The sequence below is a fragment of the Oncorhynchus kisutch genome, linkage group LG2 (genome assembly GCF_002021735.2).
Source record: "Oncorhynchus kisutch isolate 150728-3 linkage group LG2, Okis_V2, whole genome shotgun sequence".
Lineage (NCBI taxonomy): Eukaryota > Metazoa > Chordata > Actinopteri > Salmoniformes > Salmonidae > Oncorhynchus > Oncorhynchus kisutch.
The window spans coordinates 8,987,087-8,996,275 of record NC_034175.2 but is presented as its reverse complement, the minus strand read 5'-3'; positions in this window follow the sequence as shown (position 1 = coordinate 8,996,275).

The following is a 9,189-nucleotide window of genomic DNA, read 5'->3' as shown; positions in this document are numbered from 1 at the left end:
AACAATCCTCATAATTTATCTGAACTATTTTACCTGAAAAGATATCTGAAAAGCAGTATTCACTAATGCAGCACTTTAAACAATCAACGCGGTCTGTCTTAAATAAACGAATGTTCTACATTTAAAATTACAGTTGCTTATTATTTTAAATTAAAATATCTTAGGCGAATATAATCAGTTAATGTCGAGGCTTGAGAGCATCTGATATCACAGAGTAGTGATCTGATCCTGGCTCCCATCACACTCGTTCACTTCACCCGTTCCTCTTGGATGTTGTCTATAGTGAAGCCCCCGCCGTGCGACGGCCGCTTCTCCTTCTCCTCCCTTTGCCCTCTTCTCCGTCTCTCTCTCTCGCCGCCCCGTGAACACAGTTCTCCGAGTCGTCGCTGGCCTAGGAGGGTGCGAAGAGCGTACACTCCACCAGGACGTTAAGCTGCTTGGTCTCACGGGCGCTGCAGAGGGGTGGAGTGGAACCGACGCAGGTCCACCCGGAAGGAGCCCTTCTCTAGGGTCATGCATGGCTCACATCGAGCCCCCCACACTATCAATTCAATTTAAGGGCTTTATTGGTATGGGAAACATATGTTAACATTTGCTTAGAGAGTGAAATATATAAACAAAAGTCTATGTCCCTATGCAGTCCCTATTAAATTCGACTGTATGTTCTAAACCGCGCTCCCTTTCCGACGCATAGAGCAAAAACCTGAAATTATTAATTGCCCATCTGGTTGGCCTAATTAAATTAGATACGCATGGTAAATTGTTGTATGGTTACTTCGGGAATATTTACTCATCATAGCCATAAACGGTGAGGAATTCATTATAAAAGGGTTATCATAACAATTGCAGAATAAATAATACACAATACATATCATAATATGACAAATGTATTATGTTTATAAATGAAATATTGTCTACTCGAGAAATTTTTAAATTACAGACGTAGCCTACAAATGGCAATGGAAAAGGTGAACCTCTGTTCTACTGTTAAACTGTGCTTCGGAATGGATCGCATAGAGCAAAATACTTCAACTAGCTTATCTATTTACTACTGTGAAGTGGATACAATTAAATAAGAGATGAAGCCTATCCTTACTTGTTGTAGGCTTATACGGTTTTCAGGCAGAACATTTGCAGAACATTTGAGGAATTTATTCTGCAACATCATGGAAATCAAATAATAGGCAATAGATGCCCATTTCTAATTATTTTAGAATGGAAAGATAAAATACATAGAATTTCGCTGTTCTCACGAACGGCAGATGATTTCATCTTGTTATTTAAAGCGTATTTAGCTTCATGTTCTTTTTAGGAATAAGAGCGTCATTATATTTTCCCCATTTCACAAGGCTCGGCTATTGCATTTGGCTTCTTGCAATGCAATACTTCAACAACTAGAAACTGTGCTTACACATGGTCTAAAGTTTGTGGGAAGATAAGCACATTCTCACATCAAGTTGAGTTTTTATAAATGTCAACTTTTGCGTGAAAACTGTTTGCATGGCATATTTTGGGGCATATTTTGTGCATATGCAATGTTTATAAATGACGCCCCTGGTCACTTCAACACTGTGTTAAGGACAGTACTCCCACAGTGCTCACTCAACATATCAGCCACAATTAAAAGGGAAAGACACCCATATCTCTGTTGCCTGCAGTTATGCCAAATGTCTCAATTTTTTTTTATTGGTTGCATTTTGGGCATTTCCTGATCCAGCGACTCTCTTTGGAAGGCTTCTACCTAAAAATAAAACCTGCCTGAATAATTTATAAGTCTTGGTGTGTGTTTAGTCACTGCCACTTGCATAGTCAGGGACATCACATGAAGTACTTTCCTACAAACATGTTCCTAGACTACTCCCTAGTCTAACTGGCAGCAACCCACCAATCAAGAACCATATAAAACCATGTGCAACAGAACCACTGCTGAGATCAGATATACAGTCTGGAGTTGTCCTGTGAACAGTGTTTACAGCAGTAGAAGGATTTAGTAGACAGAAAAAGACAGAGTAGGGTGGGGAAGAGATTTTGGCTCTTAACCTGTCCACTCAAACAGGGCCTGTTGCTCTAAGCCCCTTCATCCTCTGTCTCAGCAGAATTGTGATGGTGTCCCAACCTAGCACCACACTGACTGGGACAATAATAATATAAAGTATATATTTTTTATCCAGAGAGCAACTTACTGTTAACACACATATGAGGTGAATGCAGGATTTGAACCCACAGCCATGCTATAGTGTCCGCACCTATGTGTCCATGCTCCGACTTATCTTCTCTAAACCAGTAAACATAAAAACACATGGAAAAACAATGGAGTCCACCTGGAAAGCATCTTGTCTTTATTTGGTGACACGAAATACCTCACTGGGGGGGATTAATGAGGTGTTCTTTCAAAGATTATTTAACTCCTTCAGCACAAGGAAACACAAACAACATTTGTGAATACACTACAAATTTTGAACAAAAAAATGTAATGTAATCTGTTAAGAAAGACATATTATATATGAATTTGCCTAGTAAAATGTTGGTACTCCGAACACAAGGTAAAAGGTAGCCAGGTCGGCCTACACTCCATCCCTACAGTCTAGGCATCGACCATTGGTCAATGCGTATGTCTGTCTGTCGAAGAAAAAAAATACTTGCTTATAATATCCTTTAGTCTGGTTACACACATTTTGCTTTAAAACAGTGGCTGTCTGTGACGTTTATATAATTATAATTTTTTATGAACATGGCCTTATTTCTACTACAGCATATTGGATAACTGTCATTCATATTCCATTCACCCAGTTCAATGTAACAGCTAGTGCATGATACTCAAATTGATTCCATACCCATAATGAGGTTGATACAACCTAGCCTATGAATGAAAGTTTACAACATACAGTAGGTGCACAGGTCAAGAGAAATCTGAGTAATCAAGGTGACAGACATTAACACATTAATACCGCTTTGCACACTATTGCCTGTATCTAGCTGATCTAGGGCGTAATCATTAGTTCAACAGTTGCAAACGAGAGTTTATTGGATAAATTCAGGTATGTTTATACCAATTTCGTTCTGTTTGCTTCCGTTTAAGAAATGTTTTTCAACAGAATTTGTGGAATTTATACACCCCTGATCACACGCAAATACAGTTCACTTTCATAGCAGCCACATACAAACAGCATGATCTCTTTGTTGTATAATTCCTTCTTGCATCTACGTGCTCTCCTTCCTCTCACCTTTTTCCCTTCGCTTATGGACTTCAGTCCACAACACCATCAGCTTTCTCTGACCTAATGAAAAAACCTTCCAAGCCAAACCTTCATAACATAACTGTTAAAACTTCTTAGGGACAGCCCCCTTTTTTCATTTTTCACCTAAAATGACATACCCAAATCTAACTGCCTGTAGCTCAGGCGCTAAAGCAAGGAAATGCATATTCTTGGAACCATTTGAAAGGCAACAATTTGACGTTTGTGGAAATGTGAATTGAATGTAGGAGAATTTAACACAATAGATCTGGTAGAAGAAAAAAACAACCGTTTACCACCATATTTGAAATTCAACAGAAAGGTCCCAAATCTAGCCATCTCTATGGTTGTAAATCCGATGGTGTCCTAGAGAGGGTAGCAGTGTATGTGCAAAGATTCAGACTGATAACTTGAAGTATGAGCAAGCTACATGACATTTAGTGTGAAGTCACCCAGCAACATTTGGGCAAATCGTGAAGGACACATTTACATGACATTTTTCTGCAAGAATATCGTCAAATCTGTATACTTGCACTTTGATTTAGCTTTTCCAGTATTAGTAGCCATATTGTAAGTTCAACATTTGTAAAACACCCAGGTTTCATAACTCTCCATATTCTTGCAATTTCTGTCCAAAGGAAAAGGCTTGCTGTCGCACAAGGTTAGGAGAATAATTGTGCGACAGATATAGGGTTATCGCATACTCCTGTAAAGCCCAGCTCATTGGCTATCTACAGTTGAAGTCGGAAGTTTACATACACTTAGGTTGGACACATTAAAACTCGTTTTTCAACCACTTCACAAATTTCTTGTTAACTAACTATAGCTTTAGCAAGTCGGTTAGGACATGTACTTTGTGCATGACACAATTCATTTTTACAACAATTGTCTACAGACAGATTACTTCACTTTTAACTCACTGTATCACAATTCCAGTGAGTCAGAAGTTATACATACACTAAGTTTAAACAGCTTTAAACAGCTTGAAAAATTCCAAAAAATTATGTAATGGCTTTAGAAGCTTCTGATAGGCTAATTTACATTATTTGAGTCAAATGGAGGTGTACCTGTGGATGTATTTCAAGGCCTACTTTCAAACTCAGTGCCTCTTTGCTTGAAATCAAGGGAAAATCAAAAGAAATCAGCCAAGACCTCAGAAAAAAAATTGTAGACTTCTACAAGTCTGGTTCATCCTTGGGAGCAATTTCCAAATGCCTGAAGGTGCCACGTTCATCTGTACAAACAATAGTACGCAAGTATAAACACCATGGGACCACGCAGCTGTCATACCGCTCAGGAAGGAGATGCATTCTGTCTCCTAGAGATGAACGTACTTTGGTGCGAAAAGTGCAAATCAATTCCAGAACAACAGCAAAGGACCTTGTGAAGATGCTGGAGGAAACAGGTACAAAAGTATCTATAACCACAGTAAAACGAGTCCTATATCGACATAACCTGAAAGGCCGCTCAGCAAGGAAAAAGTCACTCTAAAACCGCCATAAAAAAGTCAGACTACGGTTTGCAACTGCACATGGGGACAAAGATCGTACTTTTTGGAGAAATGTCCTCTGGTCTGAATAAACAAAAATAGAACTGTTTGGCCATAATGACCATTGTTATGTTTGGAGGGAAAAGGGGTGGCTCGCAAGCCAAAGAACACCATCCCAACCGTGAAGCACAGGGGTGGCAGCATCATGTTGTGGGGGTGGTATGCTGCAGGAGGGACTGGTGCACTTCACAAAATAGATGGCATCATGAGGGGGGGAAATTATGTGGATATATTGAAGCAACATCTCAATACATCAGTCAGGAAGTTAAAGCTTGGTCGCAAATGGGTCTTCCAAGTGGACAATGACCACAAGCATACTTCCAAAGTTGTGGGAAAATGGCTTAAGGACAACAAAGTCAAGTTATTGGAGTGGCCATCACAAAGCCCTGACCTCAATCCTATAGAAAATGTGTGGGCAGAACTGAAAAAGCGTGTGCAAGCAAGGAGGCCTACAAACCTGACTCAGTTACACCAGCTCTGTCAGGAGGAATGGGCCAAAATCCACCCAACTTATTGTGGGAAACTTGTGATAGGTCAAACGATTTGGTAGCCAAAGTTTAAATTGTTTAAGGCAATGCTACCAAACACTAATTGAGTGTATGTAAACTTCTGACCCACTGGGAATGTGATGAATGAAATAAAAGCTGAAATAAATCATTCTCTCTACTATTATTCTGACATTTCACATTCTCAAAATAAAGTGGTGATCCTAACTGACCTAAGAAAGGGAATTTTTACTCAGATTAAATGTCAGGAATTGTGAAAAGCTGAGTTTAAATGTACTTGGCTAAGGTGTATGTAAACTTCCAACTTCAACTGTAGCTAGCTTTGTTTGACCCCGATTGGTGCTTATTTGACTAAATTACAGTCAATCAAGTGTAGACTGCCTGTGTCATCTCTGACCAATTTTGGTGTCTTATAGGATATACTACACTCCTAATGATATAGTGAAGTATGGTTCCGTTCTAGGATCTCTAAGGAATAAATACGAACATAATTTGACTGGTTGAAACAACGTTTAGGGTTTTCTGGGATTTTCCCAGATTCCTTTCTTTGCAAGTTTTATTTTATTTTTTATTTCACCTTTATTTAAGGTAGGCTAGTTGAGAACAAGTTCTCAATTACAACTGCAACCTGGCCAAGATAAAACAAAGCAGTGTGACAGACAACAGAGGTACACATGGAGTAAACAATTTACGAGCCAATAACACAATAAACAAGTCAATGACGCAGTAGAAAAAAAGAAAGTCTATATACAGTGTGTGCAAAAGGCATGAGGAGGTAGGCAATAAATAGGCCATAGGAGCGAATAATTACAATTTAGCAGATTAACACTGGAGTGATAAATTAGCAGATGATGATGTGCAAGTAGAGATACTGGTGTGCAAAAGTAAATAAAATAAAAACAATATGGGGATGAGGTAGGTACATTGGGTGGGCTATTTACAGATGGACTATGTAGAGCTGCAGCGATCGGTTAGCTGCTCAGATAGCTGATGTTTAAAGTTGGTGAGGGAAATAAAAGTCTCCAACTTCAGCGATTTTTGCAATTCGTTCCAGTCACTGGCAGCAGTGAACTGGAAGGAAAGGCGGCCAAATGAGGTGTTGGCTTTGGGGATGATCAGTGAGATATACCTGCTGGAACGTGTGCTACGGGTGGGTGTTGTTATCGTGACCAGTGATCTGAGATAAGGCAGAGCTTTACCTAGCATAGACTTATAGATGACCTGGAGCCAGTGAGTCTGGTGATGAATATGTAGCGAGGGCCAGCCGACTAGAACATACAGGTCGCAGTGGTGGGTGGTATAGGGTGATGTGGTAACAAAACGGATGGCACTGTGATAGACTGCGTCCAGTTTGTTGAGTAGAGTATTGGAGGCTATTTTGTAGATGATATCGCCGAAGTCGAGGATCGGTAGGATAGTCAGTTTTACGAGGGTAAGTTTGGCGGCGTGAGTGAAGGAGGCTTTGTTGCGAAATAGAAAGCTGATTCTAGATTTGATTTTGGATTGGAGATGTTTAATATGACTCTGGAAGGAGAGGTTACAGTCTAACCAGACACCTAGGTATTTGTAGTTGTCCACATATTCTAGGTCGGAACCGTCCAGGGTGGTGATGCTAGTCGGGTGGGCAGGTGCGGGCAGCGAACGGTTGAAAAGCATGCATTTGGTTTTACTAGCATTTAAGAGCAGTTGGAGGCCACGGAAGGAGTGTTGTATGACATTGAAGCTCATTTGGAGGTTAGTTAGCAATGTGTCCAAGGGAGGGCCAGAAGTATACAGAATGGCGTCATCTGCGTTGAGGTGGATCAGGGAATCGCCCGCAGCAAGAGCGACATCATTGATATATACAGAGAAAAGAGTCGGTCCAAGAATTTAACCCTGTGGTACCCCCATAGAGACTGCCAGAGGTCCGGACAACATGCCCTCCGATTTGACACACTGAACTCTGTCTGCAAAGTAGTTGGTGAACCAGGCAAGGCAGTCATTAGAAAAACCAAGGCTACTGAGTCTGCCGATAAGAATACGGTGATTGACAGAGTCGAAAGCCTTGGCCAGGTTGATGAAGACAGCTGTACAGTAATGTCTTTTATTGATGGAGGTTATGATATCGTTTAGGACCTTGAGCATGGTTGAGGTGCGCCGTGACCGGCTCAGAAACCGGATTGCACAGCGGAGAAGGTACGATGGGATTCAAAATGGTCAGTGATCTGTTTATTTACTTGGCTTTCTAAGACTTTAGATAGGCAGGGCAGGATGGATATAGGTCTGTAACAGTTTGGGTCTAGGGTGTCACCCCCTTTGAAGAGGGGGATGACCGGGGCAGCTTTCCAATCTTTAGGGATCTCGGACGATACGAAAGAGAGGTTGAACAGGCTGGTAATAGGGGTTGCAACAATGGCGGCGGATATATAAAAAAATAAAAGATTGTCTAGCCCAGCTGATTTATACGGGTCCAGGTTTTGCAACTCTTTCAGAACATCTGTTATCTGGGTATGGGTGAAGAAGAAGCTGGGGAGGCTTGGGCGAGTAGCTGCGGGGGTGGGTGGAGCTGAACGAATGGAAATACAAAATCGATCATGCATGCTATATGGACCTTTTTAGGATATGAAAATTTATTTTATCTAAGAAAATGACACTTTATGGTATCTCTGGGACCCTTGGGATGATAAATCAGAGCAAGATGTCAGAATGTAAGTACACATTTCACCTTCAGAGGTGAATTTATCAAACCTATCGCAGTGAAAAAAGTGTTTTGTTGTTAGGAGCTCTCCTCCTCCTATTGTAAATTGGACAGTGTAGATATATTAACAATATTTTATGCTTTCAGCCGGTATAAGACAACTGACATTTGTTGTTTCTCTAAAATCTGCGATCGTGACACACGGCGCTGCATGATTTACAACTGTCCCGTTGATGGGATGCCTATCCCTAAGAAATGTTAACCGCTACACACAGCCTACATCGTTCTCACCATATTAACATCATAGTCAACATAGCTACTAGTACTAACACGCTACAAACATGCAGTACAGTGTACAGTAAGCAGCTACATCGGCGGGCCCCGGTGGCAATAAATTAATAAAACCAAAAGCTTACTTCGACTTGGAAGAGTTCCAGTGTTTGATAGCCATATCCAGCTAGCTAACCTAACATCCCTCTCTGTTTGAGCCAGGTGTTTGAGTAGGCTAAACTAGCTAGCTGCATTTGCTAGTTTAGTGAAGGTGAAAGTTTTTAAAAAATACAACAAAATATAGCTCTCTCTCTCTCTTGCGTCTCCTTAATTTAGGAATAAATTAATTTGTTCAAAACTGTTATACTATTGTTTTTCTCTTTTTGAGTCAACTACTCACAACATTTTATGCACTGCAGTGCTAGCTGGCTATAGCTTATGCTTTCAGTACTAGATTCATTCTCTGATCCTTTGATTGGGTGGACAACATGTCAGTTCATGCTGCAAGAGGTTGGATGAGGTCTCTGGAAGTTGTCATAACTACTGTGTAACTCTACATTATGTTCAGATGTTTTAGACGCTTTTCACTGACAGTTGTAACTCAATCAGCTAGACCTACTGCCACACATGCACTACCCAAATTGGGGCTTCCCAAACACACTTGTGATATGAAGCAATCCACAGATAAAAAATAAAAAATATACAAATGATCCTCCGTGGCAATGTCATGCTCTCTGGTGAAGTATTTTAATGATATTATTTAGACAGGAGTAATTATATAATTTTGGTGTAACATCAATTTACTTTAGGGCAATCAAGCATCCTAACAGTGCACTTTTCACCCACCAACTATCCTTTACAATTTGCAAGGTGCTGAAACCAGAGATCTGTCTATAATGATGAGATGTTCATGTCTCCGCCCTTAAAATTGGAGTCTTTGTTCCAAAGGCG